A 2,506-nucleotide genomic window follows, 5' to 3' on the forward strand; every position below is an offset into this window, starting at 1 on the left:
ACATGTTTGTGTTTAAATCAACAATAAGCAAAAGAGGATTTGTTCTTTTGGAGTTTAATAGGAACAAAATAGCTTTGCTGAAACACCAGAATAGTTTAAAAAAGAAGACTTTGCTCTGAGTTATTCACTTTTTCCTTGTTTCTTCTAAACAACAAGCATTTTCCTCAGATGACAGTTTAATGTATATTAATCAGTATACGTTTGTGCTGTATTATTGTTGACACGCACGGCGTGATGACATCACTGAGAAGTCTATAATTAAAATTGACATGTTGCACGCCTTATTTCTACACGATTAATCAGTGGTTTGCTGTTAACTTGAAAGGAAATATTAGATCCTGACTAAACTTTGATGACACCCAGAGTTACAAGGAAGAGATTTGGGTCAACTAACGAGAACAGAGCTTTCCACATCACAAGTCCAAGCGGGAGGGAGATGATTTACATGAATGCAAATACTGTTGGAGTTAATTGCACACGCTGGCGTTCTGTGAGTTGTGTTGGTTTTGTGGATGTGGGCCTTGCTTGTGAGCACATCTTGCCAGGGAGCATGATGGTCTCACTGGTAGAGGTCGGTGTGCTAATTTTTATTTTTTCCAAATGTATTCATGTGTTTATTATTGAAGATCTTAAACGTTATACATTTTCTAATCTTAGCTGCTGTTGCAAAAGTCCAAGCATATTCTTTTTGTAGAAAAGCACTGGACACTGCTTTAAATGAACAACGACGTCAATYAATGCTTAAAAGTTGCCTTATTTTATTTACATTTTTTAAAAATAACATCTTGTTTTAACGATCTGCCTATCTAACTGCAGTTWTTCATTCTAATCTTAGAATGTAAGTGTTTTGAAAGGTACACTGCTTTATTATAAACTGAAAATGTGTCAGGAATAATCAATAAAATGCATTTGCAGAGTGAGTAAAAGCAGAATCATGAGGATTAAAGGAATTAAAGCAAAGGAGCAGCTGTTGTTAACTTTAAGTCGTCAAAGGTTTAAAAGAAGAACTTTTAAAATGTGCCTCTTCTAAAATTTAGACCATTGTCAAACCTTGTTGAGAAAACTAACAGCTGTATTCTAAACGTGAATCAGCGGCCCACCTTTAAGAAAACCTGCTCTGGGTAATCAGAGCACCCCCCACGCACTCATCCTCACTCACTGACTGAATGGTGTTCTCTAATTAACCATGCAGAACAGGGGGAAGAACACATGTTAATTTAATGTAACAAAAATGTTGATTTTCGTGCACTCTCCTTTTCAAATATTTATGGGCTAGACTTGGATTTGAAGATGCATCATATCATGCCTCGTATACCCCCCAACAAGTTGGACTGTCTTTTTTTCTCTTCGTGCAGGCTTCACGCACTTCACCATCTGAGCAGAGAGGAGGCCGTACCGTCACCTGGGTAAAAACAGTGGCCTGTATTTGTTTTCTGAGAGGATCCGGCATTTACGGGGCAACGGCTTGGCTGCAAAACAAAAGAACCTGTGGCTTTTAGGTTCAAACCTGAAGATAAATGAACYTGATGTTAAGACAAATCAAAAAGTAATTCATAAGAAATGTTTTTTTTTATTTTCAAATTAATTGATAATTTGTCCTCGAATTTAAAGTTTGCATGTTGAAAAGCCGCCAACTATTTTTAAAGTTAACTTTGAATAGATGTTTGTTTCCATACAGAAACAATAAAAGTGACCAAAAAAATAGGTCAACAATCATCACAGTGGAAAAGATGGAGATGTAAAAAAAAAATGTGTTTACAATTAAATTTGTTCAGCAAATTATGTAAATAAAAGTGTTTTGTTTACATTGAGTGTGGACCTGCATTTCAGACTTGCATGTTACATCTGGAAATCTATTTAAGTAAACTTTTTTAAACTGTTATTACTGTTTAATTTTTTACAGGGCTRAAGTTGACTGCTTGAACAGTCAAAGACTGGGAAACAGACATGTTAAAAACAGTCCAGTTTGTTCAAAGRTGGCTTCAAAAAGCACAAAGAAACAGGCCACACACATGCTCTGCAGGATGGAGAGAGAACACCTGCAGGATTTTTCCTGCTGCGTCCAAAAGGTGGCGCGTGAGGTCCGTTCAACACGCATCAGAGTCCGGGCAGAAACAGAAACAGGAGAAATTAAAAATAAATAAAAAGTCCGCTCCTTTAAACAGTTGAACAGCAGAGACCACGTACAAAACTCTGTCAGATTGTTGTTTATGTTTTAATCTCAGGCCGTCAACGTGACGAGCTGAGATTATTCTGAGGAACCCCAAGTTCATAGAGTCACACGAACAGGGACAAGTTTGGAAAGGTAAGATGTTTTTTTTTTCTTATAGAGGGAAATATTTGTGGTGTTCTGTATACTGTGTGGAAAGAGAAAGAAAGAAAGAAAGAAAGAAAGAAAGAAAGAAAGAAAGAAAGAAAGAAAGAAAGAAAGAAAGAAAGAAAGAAAGAAAAAGAAAAGTCAGAGTCTGATCTGATGCATCCTCTTTTTGCCCTCCTCCTCCTCCTC

This window comes from Austrofundulus limnaeus, unplaced genomic scaffold (genome assembly GCF_001266775.1).
Source record: "Austrofundulus limnaeus strain Quisiro unplaced genomic scaffold, Austrofundulus_limnaeus-1.0 Scaffold5, whole genome shotgun sequence".
NCBI classification, from domain to species: Eukaryota; Metazoa; Chordata; class Actinopteri; order Cyprinodontiformes; family Rivulidae; genus Austrofundulus; species Austrofundulus limnaeus.